This window comes from Cervus elaphus, chromosome 32, assembly GCF_910594005.1.
Source record: "Cervus elaphus chromosome 32, mCerEla1.1, whole genome shotgun sequence".
In the NCBI taxonomy this organism is placed as follows: domain Eukaryota; kingdom Metazoa; phylum Chordata; class Mammalia; order Artiodactyla; family Cervidae; genus Cervus; species Cervus elaphus.
This window is the reverse complement of record NC_057846.1, coordinates 49,502,513-49,526,045: the sequence shown is the minus strand read 5'-3', so window position 1 is coordinate 49,526,045 and position 23,533 is coordinate 49,502,513. Positions and strand designations below refer to the sequence as shown.

General features: G+C 45.4%; 2 long non-coding RNA genes across 2 annotated transcripts; one reads left to right on the top strand and one right to left on the bottom strand.

Moving 5' to 3' along the window:
* Positions 1-4,387: 4,387 nt before the first annotated feature.
* LOC122687884 lies at positions 4,388-8,969 on the bottom strand. The gene is made up of 2 exons (XR_006339254.1): positions 8,081-8,969; positions 4,388-5,281 (listed from the first exon to the last, which is right to left on the bottom strand). It is a non-coding gene; the product is annotated as an uncharacterized LOC122687884 (long non-coding RNA).
* Positions 4,731-23,206, top strand: LOC122687885. Its single transcript, XR_006339255.1, has 3 exons — positions 4,731-4,869; positions 10,958-10,959; positions 23,193-23,206. It is a non-coding gene; the product is annotated as an uncharacterized LOC122687885 (long non-coding RNA).
* Positions 23,207-23,533: the final 327 nt, after the last annotated feature.

The window sequence follows — 23,533 nt, the reverse complement described above, 5'->3', positions numbered from 1 at the left end:
ATTTTTAAACGCATAAAGTAAAAAGCATAGGGATTAAAAAGAAAGCAAAATATATTGAAATACAGTTGCTGAAAATTTTTTAACTATTTATGATATAAAAATACAAAGAGTCCCTATTAATAAATTAAAACTGAACCTACTAGTGGCTCTACTACTGCTGTAATTTCAAAGTAATAATGAGATTAAATAACACGTTGAGATATCTACAACGTCAGCAATGCCGTGAGAACAAATGTAACTTCTGTTCGTGGCAAAGGGAAGTTAGCAACACCAGGGTGTATTGCCTACCCTCATACCTGGAGGAAATTCTATATTTCAGTTAGAGTTAGTGAAGATGAAGACGGAATTGCCTTCACATCCAAGACCATGGACTCTGAATTCTACCTGCACAAAACGTCCAGAGACTGCAGGGGAACAGTCCCTAATTAGAGACAGGAGCCAGCTCTAGGTTGTCTTAAAATCTCCCTACAAGGTAACAAAGAAAGCAAGTGTCTGACAGAACCTTACCATTTTAATTAGCAGGCTGTCCCAAGACACTCATGTACCCTGTCTTTAAACTGGATGAAATCCCAGCTCTCTGTCTTTATAGAGGTCTAACAGCACCTTACAGTAACGTCTTTCCCAAGCCAGTATGCTGCAAATCAAACACCCGGACTCCTGTAATTCTCAGACAAAGCTAGGCAACCAGCAACTTTCCAGTTACTGGGTGGAGGAAGGACAGCCTCGGAACAGCACTCGGGCGATGTTCCGGGCTGCTAACAGCTGTGATCACGCAGTGTTGTATCGCCCAGTGCAGAGGGCCTCCCCGGGGGCCCAGCGGTGAGGAAGCTGCCTGCCGGTGCAGCAGACACGGGTTCCAGCCGGGAAGACCCCACGGGCTGAGGAGTAGCTCAGCCCCCGCGCCACAGCCACAAGCCTGCGCTGCGGAGCCCAAGCGCCACCGCCCCGAGCCCGCGGGGCACACGTCCGGAGGGACCCAGAGGAAGCCTGGGCTCTGCCCAGAGAGCCCGCGCGGGAACACCCTGCCCCGCCGCCGAGAGCAGCCCCTGCTGGCCACGACCAACGAAAAGCCCAGGCGGCAAGGAAGACCCAGCATGCCAAAAGGAAAATACATAATACACTTCTTAAAAAATTAAAATTAGCCCGAGGCAGAGAGCCTGTTGGCATCCCGAAGGTTACGGACTGTGGGCTCTCTCATCCTTATCCCTTGTTCCAAGATGCTCACATATTCAACATCACAGACAGCCCAATCACCCAAGGAGAAAGGATGCTGACTAAAAACCACCAGCGTAAGCGCTCCAAACGTGTCCTAGCTGAATTTCAGCCTCGCCCTGTTCATGCAAGAGTGGGGGCTGTCTTCTAGACAGTTCCTCTATCTTGACCACTAATTTCACCAAAAAAAAGTCTACTTCCAGCCCATCCTGTACTCATTAACAAAGCCTGTGGTATCCGATCAGAAATCAACACTAGTGAACTGCTCAGAGCAGCTATCTCTGGAAGGTAGCCCCTTGATTAAATGCTGACCAGTCATCCTGGCGGGTGTCATTCAGCAGCTCCCTCTGGTGTCTGGACTAAAATGAACACAAATGCAGACATATCACACAGATTATACTGAAAAATGTTTCTAAAGAACTACAGGTCAACTATCTCATTATCACTACTTTGGTAAGAACAACCTGTTAGGTTATTAAGCCACAACACTGTTTTGGAAACAAGGAAGTTCTCTTGTGTCTATCATTGAAAGGATTTGGTTAACTTTGTCTTTAAATTGGGGTGCTGCAGTTACCCTCCATTAAATGTTATTTTGCAAGCTTTGGGAAATCCCCCAAGTTTAAAGTTTCAGGAGAGACGTCCTGTCATCCCCTTAATGAAGCGTGGAGGGATCCAATTCAACAGCCCCGTCTGGAGGAACTGAAGAGGATCAGTGATCAGCCCATGGAAGAATCACGAGGAAAACAGAGCCACAGAAGGTGGGAACGTGGTTGGTCTCTGAAAGTGACAAGTTGTAGTTGCGTGTAAGAGAAGACGTTATTACAGCACAACTGAAGAAGCAGAGAAACAGGAGACTTGGGGGCTAGAGGGAAGGGCGATCATAAGCTTCCTCCTCGGATGTCAAAGCAATCTCAAGAGCCCAGACAGCAGTGCCACGTTCACTAGGCGCAGCCTATAAAAACCACCCAAGTCAGGATCACTGAAGGAAATGAGGAGGTGAAGTACTCAGCTATCCCAGGAGTCAAAATCAGCCCGAACACAACTCTGTAAAAGCTGTCAAGAGAAAATGGCAACTATAAAAAGAGGCGACCTAACTCGTTCTGATCTGAAAAATAATTTTAAACAAAGAATGATGTTTCTAATAGCAGGTACACCAAATCACGACCAAAACAAAGCCAATTAGAATGCCAAGGATGCAACAAATGGTCCTGATTATAGTAGAAAATACATTTTTTAAAAATTCTTGGACTAAGGTAAGGCTACACTTCCTTCACAGGATTTGTGCCAGTTCTGACCCACTCATTGTGGATGAAAATGATAAAGGTGGTCCAGATATGGCCACGCAAAGCACTCACGCCTCTCTCCACACCGGCTCTGGGTTCTTGAAGAATGGCATAGAGTAAAAGCAGGAGAAAGTATGAGTGCCAATGAATAGTGGGATTGTGAGCGATCTTTTCCCACTTCTTCTCAACTTTCTGTACTGCTCGAAATGTGTATGATAACCAAACATCATAAAATATTCCAGGGGCTTCCCCGGTGGCTCCGTGGTAAAGAATTTTCCTGCCCAATGCTGGAGACACAGGTTCGATCTCTGATCCAGGAGGATCCCATATGCCACGGAGCAGCGAAGCCCAGGGAGGGTCAGCCACTGAGACTGTGCTCTAGAGCCCGGGAGCTGCAACTGCTGCAGCCTGCGTGCCCGAGCCCGTTCTCTGCAACAAGAGGAGCTGCCGCGCGAGGAGCCCGTTCACACAGCCAGAGCAGTCCCCCCCTCTGCAACCAGAGAGAGGCCACGCACAGCAGCAAAGACCCAGAACAGCCCAGAAGAAACAAAAACGGCTTTCAAAATGCCAGCTTATGAGAGGGAAATATATATATATATTTATATGCAATTTATATATATACGTAAATTCCTTTTTAAAGTAAGTTATCCCCACTTCCTTTGATAACTCCAGATGGCATGGATTTTGGCGTGCCATTTTGGTATGTTTATTTGGGCTTCCCAGGTGGTACTAGTGGTAAAAAAAAACCCACCTGCCAACTCAGGAGACATAAGAGATGTGAGATCTATCCCAGGGTTGGGCAGATCCCCTGGAGAAGGGAATAGCAACATACTTCGGTATTCTGGCCTGGAGAATGCCATGGACAGAGGAGCCTGACAGGCTACGGTCCATGGGGTTGTAAAGACACGACTGAAGTGACTTAGCACGCACGCAGGGATGCACTTGTTCACTGGTACACCCCTGACACCCAGGACAGGGCCAAGAACACTGTCAGTATCTAAAACACATAGTTTGCAAAAATGAATCATTTCTGGTATCCTCAACATTTTGCCTAGTATCTAATGCTCCTCTTAAAATGTGACAATCTCAACTAAGTAAAATGCTTAAGACAAAACCAAAATACTTCTCATATTCTCTTCATGGTGCAAAGTTTCCTAAGACTATTATGTCGATTACTAGGACTATATTTATACAAACATGGCCTGAGATTGCACTTGATACTTTTTGGTTTTGTTTTTATAAGGGAAACACTGTTGGCTCATATTGATCTTGTAATCAACTCAAACCCTCAAGTCTTTTTCACATAATTTGCTGTCAGACCTGATTACCGTCCTTCTGCACTTGTACAATTGATTTTTTTTACCCCCAAATGCTAGACTTTAAATAATCCTAGTTAAGTTTTACCTTATTTGTTTTGGTCTATTATCGGAGTCCCCTGAGATGCTCTTGAATGCCTGATTCTGCAGTCTTGTATATTACCCATCTCTCCACACATGTCTTTGATAATGTTATCAACATCTAAGTCTCCAGAAAGTGAAAGTGTTAGTTGCTCAGCTGTGTCCGACTCTTTGCGACCCCATGGACTATAGCCTGTGAGGCTCCTCCGTCCTTGGGATTCTCCAGGCAAGAATACTGGAGTGGGCTGCCACTTCCTTCCACAGGGGATCTTCCCCATCTGGGGATCAAATCCCAGTGTCCCACACTACAGGCAGACTCTTTACCATCTGAGCCACCAGGGAAGCCCTAAGTCTCCAGAGTTGAGGATAAAGCTATTAAATGGATAAGAACAACAGAAAGCTTTTGTTGAGCACCATTAGCAAACTCATCCAGGCAGCAACGCTTTGGGGACAGGTATCACTGGATGTTAGAGTTGAAAGAACTCATCACAGTCAGCCAGTATACATTAGTATGTTGTTATAATAACTATCAGTACATTATATTAATGTATTACTTATATAATAAAAATACATATTAATACAAATGAAAAAAGATTAAATCGTCCCATTTGAAAACTCTGTCAGTACCCTGGAGTAATTTCCTCGAACGTATGACAATTTCCTTTTAAGCACCGAGGTGCCCTCTTATCACTCATCATCTGCCCCAGGTATCACTCCTCTCCTAACCACAGGTGACAGTTATTCTTAAGAGGGAGCCAGAAGCACATACGGCATTAAGCCGTCCTGCCCCCTCTGTTTTCTGATGCTCTTGTACCATATGTCCTGGCAGCTGCCCTCGTCCTCCTCCACCTGGCAGCTACACAGCTGATTGTTGTCCTCTGCATTTTGTAAGGTCCAGCTGTCATCACTGGGGCGCGGGGGGCCATGCTGGACCCTGCGAATGCATACGTGGTGGAAAAGCGAGGAAACCAGTTCTGGTCCAGCAGGAGGGCTGGCCCTTGAAGGGGCGTAACCAGTGACCCAGCATTGAATGTCTGAAGAGTATTGATTGCAGCTGGTGTCAGTATTCAAGAGTTTCTAGACCCGGAGGTTTTGCTTAGTGGGTACACACTCAAAGCCAGATGAAGCATCATCTTCACCCCCGAGGATGGAAATAGGTGACCAAGATGGGCAGTGTGTGTGAGGGCTAAGGGGGCAAGGGCCCAGGGAGGAGACCTCAAATGATGGTGAGACCAGGCTAAGTACAGGTGCGGTCTTAATCCCAGATTCACTCTTGGCCCTTGAGAAAAGGTGATGAGATCATGGTTCGGCACAATCCTTCTCAGCAGATCCCTAATACGCATATGGAATTTAGGAGATATATCTGGTCCTCCAAAAGAAGACAGTCCCCTAAGGCGAGAACAAAGATATGGTCCAAGAGAAAGTAGAAATGTCACATTCAAAAGCAAGACTCAGCCTCTCGTGAAGACCGGATCTGTACGGCAGAACCGGCAGCTGAAACAGCCCCGGGACCGAAGCACATTAGCTAATTAGGCCTCTCTAAAAGGCCGAAGGGCGGTCACAGGTCCCTGCCGCCATGTTCTGTCTCTCCACTTGCACGCACTCTGAGCTGACACTCACATCCTCTCACACCCTCTTTCAATGCCCAGCACACTCACACTCCCAACCAGTTTCCACGAGTAATAACCCAGTCATTTCCTCTGCTGCTTCCTCTGCCCTCTGGAAAAGGAGGAATCAGCAGAGTCAAGACTGTGTGTGAAACCAGGTTGCAGAAAAAAGACTCCAGGAGCTATCTGAATAATTAGCATCTCATTTTAGTCCTGTCTCTTATAGCTTTTCCACTTTTGAAATCTCTTCTAAGGAGACCTTACTAAATCCTCCTCTCTCATGCCATTATTCCAAGAGTGGAGAGCCTCACCAGATGGGTCCTAGCAAAGTGGGAAAAGATAGGTATTAATATAAAAATAAAATTTACAATATAAAATCAAGGTTTGACCAACCATCTGGGCTTGCTTGGGACTTGAAGGGACTTTTACAATGTGGTCCCAGGGCCCAGACTGGGAAAGTCCCAGGCAAACCAAGCTGATCACCCTAAAACAGTAAACAAACATTGCACCCACCCTGAAAACCACCAAAATTTTCCTCTAAGTTTCTACTTCCTGGATTCGAAATAGAATTGTATTCCTTTATAATTTTTCCTTAAAACCACTGCTACCCATAGCACGCTGGTCTGACTAAATCTGACCTCCTTCTTAATCTCTGTGAGAGGTTGATAATTAGAACAGATCCACCCTTCAAATTTTCACCCAATCCATCCACCTCTCTTGATCTCTACAAACTCCATCCTGGTTGAAGGCATGGTCACTAAACACAAGCCTGGATGAAGACACTCACCTTCTTCCCAAGGGTTCTCAGGCTGAAGGAGAAGTTGGTTTTCATTTTTTCTTTTTGTTTTGTTCTGTTTTGTGCTGAATTTCCAATCCCTTATGAACCCACACTTTTGTAACATTCAATAAAAACGGATTACTAGGAAAATGATCATGCACTTGAGTCTTGAAACAATGTCAAATTTTCTCTAAAAGTTCCTACACACTTCCTGTCCGTTTCTATATCGACTTTGTCGTGCATGGGGGAACAGTCAGACTTGCTGCCAAGGACCACACTTTGAGAAATAACATTCTAACAGATAGCATCGCTTTCACATTTTTCTCCTTTCTTCCTACCAAAAAAAATCTAAAATGATCTTTCAAAATGTAAATTAGACTGTGTCAGCCCACAGCTCACAAAACCATAGGAGGAGGGGAAGGGTTGTGAACACAGACTTTCAAGACAGACCACTTGGATTTAAATCTCTGCTCACCACTTTGTAGAGTTAGTGACCCTGGGCAAGTCACCTCATTTCCCCATTTTCCTCATCTAAAAACTACATCTACTTCATAGGGTTGATGTGAGAATTAAATGTGTTAATTTTTGTAAAATGCTTAGAACAATGTCTAAGGCATAGTAAGTATGTATGCTACTTTTACTATTATTACTTATTATTAGCATGACCTATGGCATCCTGCCTTAGATGTATGATAGATGTCATGCATCATTGTTGTGACTGCTGTTTTTGTTATTTACACGACCTTCGAGTCCCTCCCTATCTCTCTAGCCTCATCTGAACAACTAAGGCATCAAGTCAGCCTCTTACCACAAGATAAAAGAACAATATATTCAGGATTTCATGCAGATCATTTGTGGAAGACTAGATCAATTTTTATCTAATAGCCACTCCTTTCTCTCCACTTACAGGAGAACTATATACCCACCCCCTTGACTTTGCAAGGGACCATGAGACTCGCTTTGGCCAATGGGATGTTAGCAAGCATGATGTTCGCAGAGACTGGTGCAGCTGGGCTATGCCCTTGAGCGTCTACTGTCACCATGAAATGAACAAGCTCTGGGCAGCCCACTGGCCCCAGGAGATTGAGACACCTGGTCAGAGGGGAATGGAGCTTGCAGCCTGGGGCCAAGGCCACGCCAGCCAACCGGAGCTCAGCAGGACTGCCCCGGCCAGAGAGCCATGGAACATGTTCTGTTTGTTACACAGCTCGAGCTAACTGCTCACACTCTCTCACCTCTTTCCTTTTCCCTTTGTTTAAAATCTGCTTCTTGGGATTTTGTCCCATTTCACTGCCGGGAAACCCCACTCCTATATGCTATAATGCATCTGGAGAAGTAGCTCCTAGTCCATCCCATGATCTCAGAATTTGGGCAAGCTCTTGAGGTTTTACTTTGGGCACTCAAAATCTCCAGTTTCTATTAAGTGCCTTTTAAAAATGTATATATAATACATACATGTGTATAATGTTATATACAGATAGAGATATAGCATTTTCTTGACAGATGCTACGTAAAATAAATCCAGAAGTACCGAAGTTGTCTCTTTGTTCCCCACCATCTTAGAATAAGCTCAAGTTTATACGTAGAAGCTGAATGCAAACTGAGTGAAGAATATAAGAAACAGAAGCACAATAGTCTTCATGCCAGGGGAATAGGCGAGCACAAAGGAAAAATTGAAGTTGCTATCAGTTCTGTTCCTTTCCTCCTAGATAACATAAAACAGAAGCTAAATAACTCTAAAGCTCTTAGATCAAGTCTAAAATTAATTTTAACGCACGCCAGTGATATTCTAAAGGCACCCACCAATTTGTAACCAGGTTAATGTTCGGCGTAGTACTCCAACGTTTCCTTTATATCTTTCTCTTAGAAGCTGTAAATAAATATGGACTCCGGACTCCGGATGGTTTTCCAGAGCTGAGGCACACTTCGGTCTTTTTCCTGCAGAGACAGAGGGAAACAGTTACAGTAACGGCTCCTGAGGCCCCTGGGGAGTGCAAGCGCGGGCGTGGATCACTGCAGAGCATTGTTCATTAGCCAGCTCCCAGCTCCTGTGAGTGATCCTGGACGTCAGCTTGCTGCTGCGACAGATTCTGCTCGCTCCAAAAGCTCAGGCGCTCCCTGCAGATGTTACTCCCACATGTCAAATGCAGGACCATTTGAGAAAACATTTTGAAATCTGAACTGAGAAGGGAGCTAATGGGTCAATAGGGACCGTGTTACTCTTCTTCAAACAAGAAGTGGCCTGATACTTTGTCCCTTGTTTATTACCTTGTGAAAATCATGGCATCTTAGCATGAACTTGCCTTTTGAATGTGTCTGAGGTAGGGTGGCGGGGGGGGTGCATGAAGGGAAAGCTGGGCTGTTAAAGTTAATACCCCTCCCTTTATAATTCACTGACTGATGTGAAAAGAGTGTTGAAATGGTTTTTTGATGTCGATTTGAAAGGTTTTTCACAATTTGGCTTTTGGCCATGCTAAAAGGTTCATGGGATTTATGTTTTCTTTGCAAAATACATAAAAGTTCCTACTTGTAGGTCACCACAGGGCTAGTGGGTGACAGCCATATTGCAACTTACCCAACCATCTACCGGAGAAGGCAATGGCACCCCACTCTAGGACTCTTGCCTGGAAAATCCCATGGATGGAGGAGCCTGGTAGGCTGCAGTCCATGGGGTTGCTAGGAGTTGGACACGACTGAGCGACTTCACTTTCACTTTTCACTTTCATGCATTGGAGAAGGAAATGGCAACCCACTCCAGTGTTCTTGCCTGGAGAATCCCAGGGACGGGGGAGCCTGGTGGGCTGCTGTCTGTGGGGTCACACAGAGTCAAATATGACTGAAGTGACTTAGCAGCAGCAGCAGCAGCAACCATCTACAGCTAAAAGCCAGAACTCAGCTCACCTGCCCTCGGAAAGAGCAGGTGAGCTCTGCCCCCTCCAGTCTGCGTAAAGCAGAGGGGAGAGGGAGCGGGCTTCAAACGCTCACTGGTGAACGGACGGACGTTGCTTCAGTGGACGGACGTTGCATCTGGAAGCAGCTGGTGACACCACATGAAACGTTTCCAACAAAAGTGCTCTGAGGGTCAAAACACCACGGCCCTTCTAGTCCGGCAAACAATCTGATTGATCCTGCAGATCATCAGCTCCGACAGCAAGCATTTTCTTTAAGTTATTGTTTGTTTGGAGAGGGTAAAACAAATTTAGGCCAGCAAACATAGAAAGAAGGTATTTAGCATTAAAAGCTAGTGGAATTGACTATTATCCTAAGATTAAAGCCAGGCAATGATATTAAGTAAATTGCAAAGGTTCTCTGTTCTCAATTAGCTTTCTTTTTTAACTGAAGTATCGACTATTCACACTGTGTTCGGTCCAGGTGCACAACACAGTGATTGGCTGTTTCTAAACATTCCAAGCGATCACCGCGATAAGTCTAGCTCCCGACTCTCACCGCACAAAGCTGTTAAGATATGACTGACTCCGTTCCGCACGATGTACGTCTCACCCTGCGGTCCGTTCACTTTTCAGCTGCAGGTGAGCTGCTCTTAATCCCCCTCACCTTTTCCACTCATTCCTCAGCCGCCCGCCCTGCCCTTCTGCAGCGCACTGTTTCTTCTCTGTAAATACTAGTCTGTTTTGGTTTTGTTATGTTTGTTCATTTGCTTGTTTTTTATATTCCAAATATAAGTGAAATCATGTAGTATTTGGCTTTCTCCGTTTCATTCATTTTACTCAGCATAATACCCTCTAGGTCAAAAAAAAAAAAAAATACCCTCTAGGTCCATCCACGGTGTCTCAAATGGCAAGATTTCCTTCTTTTCTGGGGCTCAGTAACACTCCACATCTCCTTCATCTAATCAACCACTTGATGAAAAGCTTCTGCGTTGGCCATTCCATTGACTATTGTAACATGATGCAGTGAACATCAGAGTATACACAAGTATTCAAATAGTGCTTTTGTTTTCTTCCAATAATACCTAGAAGTGAAATGGATGGGCCATATGGTGGTTCTGTTTTTAATTTTTTGATGAAACTCCACATTGTTTTCCACAGTAGTTTCACCAATTTACAATTCCACCAACATTATCTCCGCATGCTCATCAACACCTATTTGTTGTCTTTTTGATGACAGCCATTCTGACAGATACATATTCTTGCCTCTTTTATTGTAGATTAAGCGACCATATAATTGAGGGTTTATTTCTGGGCTCTCTGTTGCCTTGATCTATGTGTCTGCTTTTGTGCCAGCCTCAACTCCTTTGATGATAATAGCTTTGCAGTATAGTTTGAAATCAGGCCCCATGATCCCTCCAGCTTCGTTCTTTCTTCTCAAAATTGTTCTGGTCATTTGGGGTCTTTTTGTTTCCATACAAATTTCAGAATTATTTTTTTTCTAGTTCTGTAAAAGTACCATTGGTATTTTGATAGGGATTGCATTGAATCTATAGATGGCTTTAGGCAGTATGGTCCCTTTTTCTCCCAAACTCAAGAGCATCTTTGTGATCATTATCTTAAACTCTTTTTTTTTTTCTGGGTAGACTGCTAATCTCCACTTCACTTAATTCTTCTCCAGGGGTTTTAACTTGTTCCTTCACTTGGAAAATATTCCTCAGTCACCTGATTTTCCTGGTTCTGTTTCTGTCTCTATCAGGTGGTTCGGTTACATTTCCTGCTCTTGCGGAAGTGGTCTTCTTCAGGAAACATCCTCTGGGGCCCGAAAGCACATTCCTCTCATCCCCAGAGCTCTGAGCTCTCGGGCTGCCCCGCATGCTCGCCGTGGGCCCGTCTGTCGTGGAGGCCATCTACAGTGGCCCATTTTGCTGCCATGCCTTCCCCTTGCAGAAGCCACCTGGCCATTTGTAGATGGGGCTGGGGCCCAGGAAGCTGGCTGCAGGAGACGGGGGGCCCGGGGCTGGGGTTGGCCTGCTGGTGGACTGGGGCTGGGTCCTGGGCCTCTGGTGGGAAAGCCCTCGTGGTAACAGGCTAGGAGGGGAACTCCAAAATGACACTTGCTACACCAGTGTGCTTGTGGCTGGACAAGCTCCCAAGAATGGCTGCCATGAGCATCTGCGTCCCCAAGAAGAGACCCAGTCACCTCCTGCCTCTCTGGTAAGCGCTCCAAGATCAGCAGGCAGGTCTGACCCACGGATCCTTTCAATTCAGGCCTTGCACTGGGACTCAGAGTTTGCAAGGTTTTACGGAAGACCTTTGCGAAAGAAGCATCTGTTTCCTACAGCCCTCCAGCTCTCCTTGTGCAAGCTCCACTGGCCGTCAGAGCCAGAGGTTCTGGGGACTTGTCTTCCCAGGGCAGGACCCCCCGGGCTACAAAGCCCTGTGTGGGGCTCGGACGGCTCACTCCTGGAGGAGACGCTCTGCAGTTGTCAGGATCCTCCCGTTGCATGCCACTTACCCGGAGCTGGGAGTCTCGGCTGTGCCACAGCCCACGCCCCTCACCTGTCTGGTGTGATTGCTTCCTTGTATCTGCCTCTCACCTGTCTGGTGTGATTGCTTCCTTGTATCTCTAGGTGCGGAACACCTTTCTGGTAAGTCTTCCAGTTTTTCTCACCAGTAGTTTCTCTGTAAATGGTTGTAATTTGGGGGCCTGTGAGAGGCGAGGCCTTCATGCTCTGTCATCTTGGCCACACCGCTCCCCCTCAAGCTTGGATGCCCGGATTAGTTGACAAAGAAGGACGTGAGCACAACAGTTTACAAAAACTCTTCCAGAAAACATAGAAAATCATACATCATCTATCATGCCTCCTCGAAACATAATTTAGAGATGAGCAAGGAAATTATGGGAGACATGTAGCTAGTAATGCAATTTACATATTTTCAAGGACAAATTCTGTCAGTAAAAAAAAAAAAGGTTTACAGTGGAAGTCCCCTCTTCACATATAAAACACATAAGGTTGTACTGGCTGATTTGCGGGGAGTTTGGGAATGACAGGTACACACTGCTGTATTTAAAATCAATAACCAACAAGGACCAGCTGTGCAGCGCAGGGAACTCAGCTCAACATCCTATAAGGACATAAACAGAAAAAGAATCTGTAAAAGGATAGACACGTGTATATAATGGAACCACTTTGCTGCACACCTAAAACTAACACAGCATTGTAAATCCACTAGCGTCTAATATAAAATAAAAAATCAGGGATTTCCCTGGGGGTCCAGTGGTTAGGACTCTTTGCTTCCACACAGAACAGAGGGGGGCAGAGGTTCGATTCTTGGTTGGGGAAACCAAGATCCCACATGCCACATGAGGTGGGCAAAAAAGTAAACTTAAATAAAATTAAAATTTTTTTTTAAAGTTAAAGACACGACTTTCTGACGTGTAGTATAAAATAATGAATCAAAATGAAAGCTGCAACATTGCTTATAGTACATGCTGCTGAAAAACAGAAGAAGGAAGAGGAGGAGAAGAGGAGTTAAAGGCGGAGGAGGAAGGAGAGGAAAGGGAAGGGAAGGAGCAGGACCAGCCTCACCCTTAGGAAAAGAGTCCGTGTCCTCGGCTGGGTGACTGCGCTGACTGACAGTCCTTAAACAAACGCTGAGCAGAAAGATGAAAGGAAAGCTGTCAGTGACTCGTTTCAGAGACAGCACGCTGACCTGGGTTTCGAGCAATCTGAGTCACAGCCCGATTCGCACCCTTGACTGACTGATGGGCTTTGGGCCGATCAAGAGTCGCTTGTACTCACTGGCGTGCTCCTGTTCACTAAACACTTGTACCCCAATCACTGTGATGCATTCTTCTTCAAAATTCTACTGCCCCTCCCTGCAGGCAAGCCCTTCCCTGGAGAGAAGTCATACCTTTTGCTCCTCTGATGTTAGACTAAGCCTGTGACTTCCAAGTAGAAGCTTTAAGAGCCCGTATTCTTTCACCACGATCTCTTTACCTCTCTGTCAACCAGCAGTGTCTCAAATAGAGGCTTCTCTGTGGGCCCAGCCCTGGAGCAAAGATCTTGACCAAAGCGAGCCAAGTCTGACCCAGCCTGGACCCGCAGCACAAGCAAGAAGGAAGGTTGCTGAAATTTGGGGGCGATTTGTTACCGTAGCATAACAGCCAAAGCTAACTGATAAAATCAGACTGACCTAATTTAAGATTTAACTGAAACGTACAGAAGTTATGTGTCCCATGCTTCCGTTCTTACCACTGATGTCCTAGGCAGTGCAAGAAGGCAAGAAACCCCTAAAAGTTATGTTTCCCATGCTTATTCCCAGCTGAGTAAGACAGTATTCTTTCCCGGTTCCAGGACTGCCTGTGGTAATGAATTTGTGAATTTCAGTTCTTCAGCTACATATTAAAACATTTAGAATAAATAGTCTATGAAGTTCCATCCAACTCAAAGCTCCTCTATTCTCTGACTCCTTGCATAGACTTCTTCGAGTCTCTGAGCTTTGCAAAGGTTTCTTCGGGAATATTCGCTCCTGTGCTTGCGTGCTTAGTCACTCAGTCATGACCCCATGGACTGTAGCCCGCCAGACTCCTTTGTCCATGGGATTCTCCAGGCAAGAATACTGGAGAGGGTTGCCATGCCCCACTCCAGAGGATCTTCCCAGCCCAGGGATCGAAGCCAGGTCTCCCACACTGCAGGCAGATTCTTTACCAACTCAGCCACTAGCGAAAAGTAGTTATCTTAGATACATTCACTTAGGTGAGATCTAAAATATTTGCATCTTATAAAAATTCCACAACTATTACTGTAGAGTTCTAGAGCATATTGATTTGTACTCCTTGATACATTCCTTTGTAAACTTGTTATTCAGGTTTTTATATATTTCCATACCACCTTTGTGATTAAATTGCAAGCTTCTTTGTAAGACAAGAAGGTGTTTTTTTTTTCCTGTTATCTTGCTCCTTATCACACCTTACTATGTTTTAATAGTTGCTAAAGAACTTGCTTGTTAACCAATAAATATTTTTCTTAAATTCAGAATGATGGAAACCAGATTCAACAATAGGATAAAGCATTCATTGTAAAGATTTTAAAGATGGCAACCAATTTTTTGATGCTCCTCCCATCTAGAGATAAGAGTCTAACTTCCCTCCCATTGAATCTGGGCTAGCTTGAGAGGCTCACTTGTAACCAAAACAGTACAGCAAAAGTGATACTCTGTGACTTTGGAGGCTAAGTCAGAGAAAGTCATGCAGCGTCCGTTTTGTTCCCTGGAACGCTTACTCGTGGAGCCCCGAAGTGTAAGAAGAGCAAATACTCCAGGCCACGGCTCTGGGAGGAAGCCCCAGCCACGTGCAGAGGCCACATGGCACGCGCGTTAGGAGAGACGGAGGAGAGCTCGGTTTTCAGGTCATCAGAGCCCATGAGCCGGACCCGTGATGGAAGAAGCCTCCGGATACTTTCAGCACCCAGCTATCAATGTCACCCCAGCTGTCTGAGCCTTCCTCACAGGGGCACCGAGCTTCACGGAGTAGAGACAAATGCTTGCTCTGCCCTTTGTCGATCCCTGAAACGCCCATAAAAATCCACAGGCATGGTAAAATGGCTGTTGCTTTATGCTACTAAAATTTGGGGTGGTTTGTTACATAGCAATAGACAACTGGAACTTCCATAGGATGTCTGCAAAAGTCAGCCCAGACAAGTGTCATACAAAGAAGTGTGTGCAGCCACACGCCTCCCTGCTTTGTCTGTTTTTATAAGAGTGCAGCAACCCACTGGGGTAAACACCTCTTCAGTAAGAGCAATCTGGAAGACAGGAGTATTAAAACATCAGGCAGAGACACAATCGAATTATTATCAAGCAATTGCAACATAAAAAGAGTAGGTGCCGACAGCATCTGAGGACCTATTACTTCACCGAGCAATTGCAGCACCACCAAGGCAGCGGTCAGGGATGTCATCACGAAGACAAGAGGAATCAATACGGGCTCCAAAATGCATTACGGCCCACTTTAAATAAATATGTAAAATCTGCTTTAAATTGATTCTAGCTCAGCGGGGAGCAAACTGCTCTAACGGTTTTTACACACGCAGGGAAGAGAACCGGGAGGAAGCTGCCGGCGCGCCCGGCTTGGGGTGGAGACGGCCGATCCGCTTCAACCCCCTCGGTGACGCCGCGTCCTTTACGCGAGACAGGTTCCCCTTACGGATCTCCGGAGCTCTGCTCTGGGAGAGAAGAGCCAACACGTTCAAACGAGAACAGTTAGGTACAGCCACATATGACATATGTGACATATATGTATGTATGTTCTTAAAAGCCAGTGCTCTTTCATTTCAGTTCAGTTGCCTAACAAGTCTGCCCCGAGGGAGCAATAAAGCACATTCAGCTCTTTGGGGATGTTCTGCTTGGGTTTGCCTGGCTGGTTAGCTGGTCAGTTTTGGAGCCAGGTGCCATATTATTTTCTATGCACTTAATGTAGAGAAGGAAATGGCAGCCCACTCCAGGGTTCCTGCCTGGAGAATCCCAGGGATGCCGGAGCCTGGTGAGCTGCTGTCTATGGGGTCGCACAGAGTCAGACACGACTGAAGTGACTTAGCAGCAGCAACGTAGGCTTTATGACATTCTCTGTGCAGGGTACTCTTCTAGGCACTAAAAGATACGGAAAGCATAATCCTTACCCTTGAAGAGCTCCCCCGTCAGTAAGGGAGACACAGGTGCAGCTGAAAGGTAACTGTTGTGCGACAGCCAAGACATGGGAACAATCCAAGTGTCTATCCGTGGGAGAATGGATAAAGGAGATGTGGTACATGTACACAGAGGACTATTACTCAGTGAAATAACGCCGTTTGCAGCAATGTGGGTGGGCCTAGAGACTGTCGTACTGTGTGAAGTAAGTTAGAAAGAGAAAAGCAAATATCATGCGACACTGCTTATATGTAGAATCTAAAATATGACACAAAGGAACACATCCAGGAAACAGAAACAGGCCCATAGACACAGGGAACATCCTGGGGGCTGCCAAGGGGTGAGGAATGGGGGGATGGTGTGGGAGGCTGTGGTTGGCAGACGTACGCCTTTATATATAGGATGGAAAAACAACAACGTCCTACCGTAGAGCAGAGGGAGCTATATCCATATTATAGACCATAATAGAAAAGAATATTGAAAAGGAATGTGTATATGTACAATGGAATCACTTTGCTGTATAGCGGAAATCAACACAACATTGTAAATCAACTCTACATCAATAAAAATATCAAAGCAAAAAAACATTAACTACTGTGCAAAGGAGGAGGTCCTAAGAGCAGAAAACAAAACCTCTTTGGTACACACAAGCCTATATCAGAAAGTTTCAACTGAATTTGAACATTAAATAGTCCAAATCACATCGATCCTTCTTTTCAAGATGGCAGCCTCCTTAGGAAAAATAATTTTGATTACATGCTTTTTTAAATCCCTCACCGTGTCTTTCAGGTATGTTGCTACATAGCATTGCTCACTAAATAGGTATGGAGTTAACGCGTGCAGTGGGCTTGGTGTAAGATCTACCACTTAGAACCTACCCACCAGGTGTTGCTCGTGGTAAAGAACCCACCTGCCAATGCAGGAGACCTAAGAGATGCAGGTTCAATCCTTGGGTTGGGAAGATCCCCTGGAGGAGGGCCTGGCAACCACTCCAGCGTCCTTGCCTGGAGAATCCCACGAACAGAGGAGCCTGGAGGGCTACAGTCCAGAGGGTCGCAAAGACTCAGACACTAATGAGGCGACTTTGCACAAATGCACCAAGAACAGCTTAGTGTCCCAGGCTCTCCTTGCCTATTAATACTTCCGTGATGTCCATGGTTCTTGTTCTTATCCTCCCACTTTTGAAAGCTGTCAATGTGGTTTTTGTAAAACTTGAAGTGTTACCTTCAGAATTTTGTATTTTGAGCTTTATCATGAATTGTGAAATAAAAGAGTTGTTTCCCTGCACAAGAAAATGATCCTTCTCTTTGTACTCAAAACGGATAGATGAGCATGTATTTCACCACCTATGAATGACTCAAGTCCTGTCTTCGTTACCCTACTTCCAGCCAGAAAGTGGTCCCACAGTCACGGGGTCCATAGTCTGCCAGCTCTGGAAGGACCTCTGATGAAAGATGTCTTGACTCTAAAATATGAAGAGAAACCTGCAAAACTGAAATGAAAACTGCTTAAATACCTTTGAAGTACAAAGCTATATCACCTAGATGATTGCACATCAGCTTCTACATAATTGTAAAGAACTTACATGTAGTGTGGGCTACGGGCACGTTGAACATACATTAAGAAAGCGGTGGACATGTGTTAGCAAAGGCCGGGTGCAGAGGGGACCGCTCTCGGCCTGCAGCCTTTGCTCTGTCCAGCCCCTGCTTTCCCCTAACGAGCTCTGCCTTTGTGCAGATGCCCATCACTTCTGCAAGCAGCTGAGCGTCCCAGGGAAAACCGACTCCAGTTCTAGAAATAAACTTCATGGTCTAACGGTGCTGTCACTCCCGCTGGCAGAGTTTGGTTCAGAAGTTGGCACACAGCTCAGCTCTGGCCAGTGAGATATGAAAAGTATCCTGCTGAGGGAGGGGTGTTCTGGGGGAAGCTTCTTCTCTAAAAGAGAGGCAGCCCCTTATGCCTGAAATTTCTCTGTCTGAACACCAGGTCTGGAACTACTCCAGCCATTTTGCTGAAACCTGAGGAAAAACCAGCACTGAGGAGGGCGGAATGAAGAGGCAGAAAGTCCCTGGGTCTTTGACCACACCCTCCGGCTGCTGACTCCTCTGAACCTCCTGGAACTTCCCCCGCTGCCGTGCGGGGCAGTGCTCAGCCGTGTCCGACCCTTCAGCAGCCCCGTGGACTGCAGCCCACCGGGCTCCTCTGTCTGCGGGGTTCTCCAGGCAAGAACGCTGCAGTGGGCTGCCTCTCGTCTCCAGGGGGCCTTTCCGACCCGGGGAAGGCGCCCACGTCTCTTACGTCTCCTTGCATGGGCACGCAGATCGTCCACCCCTGCTCCAGAGCGCTACTGGGACTTCCTACCCTGTGAGATAAACACGGCTCCTCTGTTTAATCCAGTGTCATTCAGAGCTTCCTTACTGCCTTCTAGGTACCCTGTCAGCCTACCCCAAGAGAAAACATCCCAGTTCTCGCGTTTCTGTTATCATCTGTTTCAGGCATTTTCAGAGAATGACCAACATCTTTCCATCACTGGTGGGAGGTCCCCCAGCACAGGATCACCATCATGTGGTTCCAAGGCGGTTAGTGATACCTGCGTGAACAGAACATATGCATTCTCACAGCAGTGTCATGTGTTCGTTCTTTTTTTGGCTTAAGGATATCATCTATTTTTATATGTTTTCAGCTTCATATTATTCTTTCTTTTTGAAGTATATTTGGTTTACAATGTTATGTTAGTTTCACATGTACAAATGTCAGAGGTTGATATATTTATAATATATATAGGTAATATATATATTTATAATAAAATTACATAATTATATGTAAAGAATGTGCCTGCCAATGCAGGAGATGCAAGATGTGGGTTCGACCCAGTGATGCAACTGAGTGTGCACGCACACACACACACACATATATATACACACGTATATTCGTTATTCAAAATCTTTTCCTTTGTAGATTATTACAAGATATTGAGTATAGTTCTCTGAGCTATAAAGTAGGTCCTTGTTGGTTATCTATTTTACATTTAGTAGAGTGTATCTGTTAATCTCAAACTCCTAATTCATCCCTCCCCCGACTCTTTCCCCTTTAATAACCAGAAGTCCGTTTCCTCTGTCTGACATTCACTCTTGACAATGGCTAAATTCAGCCTTGTGTCTGGTTCAGTAAACTGTTGCTCGTTGGCAAGTCCCATGGACAAAAATCTCTCTAGTAGATTTCCAGCATGAAAGCCACTAATGAAGATATCAACTGCTTCTACTTAAATGTTCATGTGTGCGCCTATCTGGAACTTGACCTACAGAACCATGTGACTAATAAATTGGGTATTCTTGTAAGCCATTAAGTCTGTGACATTTGTTGCAGAGCACTGGAAAAGAACTAGGGTGTCATATAAACCATGCAAACATTTTTAACACACAAGATGAGTAATATATGCTAGGGGTCAGCAAACCACAGACCGTGGACTCAGTCAAGGCCATGATCTGTTTTTATACAGCCTACAAGCTAAGGATGGTTTTTACATTTTTAAAGCTTTGTAAAAATTAACATTTCATGCAAGGATGGGCACAATAAAGGACAGAAATGGTAAGGACTTAATAGAAGCAGAAGAGATTAAGAAGAGGTGGCAAGAATACATAAAAGAACTATACAAAGAAGGCCTTAATGACCGGGATAACCTTGATGATGTGGTCACTCACCTACAGTCAGACATCCTGGGGGGTGGAGTCAAGTGGGCCCTAGGAAGCATTACTATGAAGAAAGCTAGTGGAAGTGGTTGAATTCTAGCTGAACCATTTCAAATCCTAAAAGATGATGCTATTAAAGTGCTGCATTCAATATGTCAGCAAATTTAGAAACCTTAGCAGTGGCCATAGGACTGGAAAAGGTCAGTTTTCATTTCAATCCCAAAGAAAGGCAATGCCAAAGAATGCTCAAACTGCGGTACAATCGTGCTCATTTCACAGGCTGGCAAGGTAGTGCTCAAAAGCCTTCAAGCCAGGTTTCAGCAGTACGTGAACCAAGAAATTCCAGATGTTCAAGCTGGATTTAGAAAAGGAAAAGGAACCACAGATCACACAGCCAACATTAGTTGGATTGTGGAAAAAGCAAGGGAACTCCAGAAAAACATCTATTTCTGCTTTATCGACTATGCCAAAGCCTGGACTGTGTGGATCACAACAAACTGTGGAAAATTCTGAAAGAGACAGGAATACCAGACCACCTTACCTATCTCCTGAAAAACTTGTAAGCAGGTCAAAAAGCAACAGTTAGAACTGGTCTTGGAACAATGGACTGGTTCAAAATTAGGAAAGGAGTACATCAAGGCTATATATTGTCACTCTGCATATTTAACTTGTATGCGGAGTGCATCATGTGAAATGCCAGGCTGAATCAAGCACAAGTTGGAATCAAGATTTCCAGGAGAAATATCAACAACCTCAGATACGCAGATGATACCACCCTTATGGCAGACAGTAAAGAGGAACTAAGAACTCTTGATGAAAGTGAAAGAGGAGAGTGAAAAAACTGACTTGAATCTCAACATCCATAAAACTAAGATCATGACATCTGGTCCCAAGTCTTCATGGCAAATATAAGGGGAAAAGTGAAAACAGTGACAGATTTTATGTTCTTGGGCTCCAAAATCACTACAGACAGTGACTGTGGCCATTAAATTAAAAGATGCCTGCTTCTTGGAAGGAAAGCTATGACAAACCTAGACAGCATATTAAAAAGCAGAGACATCGCTTTCCCAACAAATGTTCATATAATCATGTACAGGTTGTGAGAGTTGGATGCTAAAGAATACTGAGCACCAAAGAATTGATGCTTTCAAATTCTGGCGCCAGAGAAAACTCTCAAGAGTCCCTTGGACTGGAAGGACTCCAAGGGATGACAGAGGATGAGATGGTTAGATAGCATCACCAACTCAATGAACATGAACTCCGAGAGACAGTGAAGGACAGGGTTGCTTGGGCTGTAGTCCATAGCGTCGCGAAGAGTTAGACATGACTTAGCAACTGAACAACAACAAAAAGAAATTTAAAAAGAAGAATGTATGACAATGACTATATGTGGCCTACAAAATCAAACATGTTTCCTGTGTGGCCTTTTATGGAGAAGAAGGGCCCCGATATACTATTTATCACACTTCTATACCTAAGGACAAGGATCAGCATGCGTCCAGGGTCCACGCTGCTGTGTCTTTGCCGCATTCGGCCTCTCTGGTCCATTTCCCAGCATCCTCCCCGCCTGGGGAGTGTGGTCTGTATGGACCACAAGTGCCTCCGGTTCCGGGCTGGGTGCAGACCCAGGGAGTCTGACAAGCAGTCAGAGGGCAGGAGAGAGGTGAAGCTGGGGTGTCCATCCGCTCCTGTGTCCTGAGCCCCGCCTCAGGCAGGCATGTCCCTCAAGCAGAGGGCACAGCTCCTTTTGAGGCCGCTGACCTGTACCTTCTCTCCTCTGGAGTCTGGGACCTGCTCGCTCTCTCCCCTTGGGCCAAGGGCATCAGCACCCTGACGTCCTTGTGATTTTCTACATTCTGCCCACGCCTGTCTAAGCACCTCTTCCCTGAAGACTCTGCACCTCATCCGCCCCCAGTGGGGCCCCTCGCTGATACACCCACTAACGTCTGTCGTGGGACAGGAGAGGAGGGAGAGGAGAAACAGAAAATGTCCACGTGATCAGCTGTGCTTGCTTTCTCATTCACAAAAGAACCTGAAGCTCATATAAAAGACTCTTCATCATGGCTGTTGCCGGTGGCAAAACAGACATAACTTTTTAAAATTATTTTTAATTGAACAATAATTGCTTTACAATATTGCATAGGTTTCTAACATACCATTGACTCAGCCAAAGGTATACACATGTCCCCGCCCTCTTGAGCCTCCCTCCCACCTCCCACCCCATCCCACCCCTCTAGGTTGTCTCAGAGCCCCAGTTTGAGTTTCCCGTGTCATACATCAAATCCCACTGGCTCTCTGTTTTACAGATGGTAGTGCATATGTTTCCATGCAGCTCTTGCCATTTGCCCCAACTTCTCCATCTCCTGCTCCCCAGGTCTGTGATTCTGTTCTCTATGTCTGCGTCTCCATCACTGCCCCGCGAATATCTTCATCAGTATGATCTTTCTAGATTCCGTATATATGCATTAATACACAACATTTGATCTTCTCTTTCTGACATCCTTCACTCTGTACGATCGGCTCTAGGTTCATCCACCTCATTAGTACTGACTCAAATACATTCCCTTTTATGGCTGAGTAATATCCCATTGTTCATATGTATCACAGCTTCTTTATCCGTTAATCTGTCGATGAACATCTAGGTTGCTTCCATGCCCTAGCTATTGTAAATAGCGCTGCAGTGAACACTGGGGTACATGTGTCTTTTTGAATTATGCTTTTCTCAGGGTATACACCCAGTAGTGGAATTGTTGGGTCAGATGGTCGTTTTATTCCTGGTTTTTTAAGGAATCTCCATACGGTCTTCCATAGTGGTTGTATCAATTTACATTCCCACCAACAGTGCAAGAGAGTTCCCTTTTCTCCACATCCTCTCCAGCATTTACGGTTTATAGATTTTTTGATGATGGCCATTCTGATCCATGTGAGGTGACATCGCATTGTGGTTTTGATCTGCATTTCTCTAATAATAAGCTACGTTGAGCATCTTTTCATGCATTTGCTAGCCACCTATATGTCTTCTTTGGAGAAACATTCAAAACAGATGTAACTTTTTTAATAAATAAATGTCATTTCGTCCTCTTTTTAATAAAATACTTGGAGCATGTTATCTGGTGCTTAAACGTCTTTATCCTTTAGGGCAAACACAGGAGAGCCTGATGGTAAGCACAGGCCACTGCTGATGCCGTAACGAAACAGACAGCACCGAAGGGTCTTCAGCGTGTCAGTAACAGTCTGCTGACAGTTTCAGGAAGGGCAGTGCGCAGGTTTAGTTCAGTGAATCTGAAGGGTGGGCGGAACCCAGTGAGCAGCCCCAGCTGAAACAAGCCCACTGTCAGCCTGTGTTAGGTCTGGGCGGTCTACCTCAGGGCCAGGGATTCTTCAATCAGAAGAAAAAAAAACACTTTATATGTCTTTTAATGATCTTTTAATATATTTACAGACATAGAAAATAAACCTGTTACCAAAGGGGAAAACGGCGGGGAGGGATAAACCGGGAGTTCGAGGCTGATGTTAGAAAAACCCAGGGCTTACTGTGCAGCGCAGGGAGCTGTGGTCAGTGTCGAAGGACAGCCCGCCTCCTGGGCCCAGGGCGCTCCACTGTGAAGATGCTTCCCCGGGGCTCAGCCCGTACAGTCTGCCTGCGAGGCAGGAGACCCAGGGTCTGTCCCTGGGTTGGGAAGATCCCCTGGAGAAGGAAATGGCAGCCCACTCCAGTGTTCTTTTTTTTTTTTTTTTCATTTATTTTTATTAGTTGGAGGCTAATTACTTTACAATATTGTAGTGGTTTTTGTCATACATTGACATGAATCAGCCATGGATTTACATGTATTCCCCATCCCGATCCCCCTCCCACCTCCCTCTCCACCCGATTCCTCTGGGTCTTCCCAGTGCACCAGGCCCGAGCACTTGTCTCATGCATCCAGCCTGGGCTGGTGATCTGTTTCACCCTAGATAATATACATGTTTCGATGCTGTTCTCTCTAAAC